Genomic DNA, 1090 nt, shown 5'->3' with positions numbered 1-1090 from the left:
CAAGGTTTGAGCTATTAGCTTAGTGCATTTTCCGAGTTTGTTGCACACCATAGGAAAAGGTACAGTGGCTTTTGCAAGCCAGGTTTCTGCCTATAAAAAAAAATTCACTCCCCATCCAGGGCACTATGTAGTGCACTAGTACAGATATAGTCAGAAAAGATACAACCTTTGTTCTCCACAAGCCTGTATTAGGCTACCGTATACAACAACAACAAATCAAATATGTGATTTTACATGTAAAAAGCCATTTCTATACATCTATAAGGTGTTATAATTTGAACACAACCCACAACGCCTGATTTCCATCAATTTACACTCGGAGACTCATAGTTTGGAATTAATTTCCACACCACTTTTGACATGTTTTCAGGAATAGTTTCCTGACTTACAGTATATAAGGTGTTTCCAAATAAATATCTGATTTTGATTTATAGGATCTTTAATGGTTGTAATTTATTGTGGCTGTTTATGTGTATTGGGTTGTGTGCCTTTCCCGTGTACAGTATATGAAAAGGCTGGTGCCCTGTGGTCTGGAGAAGGGGATGGACCCTGAACCCCATGTCCTCAGGGTGGGCTGGTCCACAGACAACCCCAGTCTGCAGCTTGGTGAGTGATGGCAGGAGGAGAGTGGAGTAGAATAATGTTCAAGATTAGATGAGTGTGTGTGTGTGTGTGTGTGTGTGTGTGTGTGAAAGACAGAGAGAAAATTAGCTTATATGATTGTTTTATGTAAGATTGTCACACAAAAATATAGACAAAAATAAGATCATATGCATGAACTGGTTATGCATTTGCCTATTTAGACCACATTACCGTGTTTTGTTTGATTTTTTTCCTACTCAGGTGAGACAGAGTTGTCTTATGCGTTTGACAGCAGAGGCCGTACAGTGACACAGGGAAGAGAAATGGACTTTGGAGAGACGTTTTCAGAGGGAGACGTCATCAGCTGCTATGCAGTGAGTAACAGGGATGCAACAATGCACTATGAATCTACAAAACATCAATAGCAATGTTTAAAAAATAAATGTGCAAAATACCAAATTAAACTTTCCGCGGGTGAAAAACGAGTGTTACGCCATGCGCTGGTGCC

This window comes from Alosa sapidissima, chromosome 7, assembly GCF_018492685.1.
Source record: "Alosa sapidissima isolate fAloSap1 chromosome 7, fAloSap1.pri, whole genome shotgun sequence".
In the NCBI taxonomy this organism is placed as follows: Eukaryota; Metazoa; Chordata; class Actinopteri; order Clupeiformes; family Clupeidae; genus Alosa; species Alosa sapidissima.
This window is presented reverse-complemented; position numbering follows the sequence as displayed.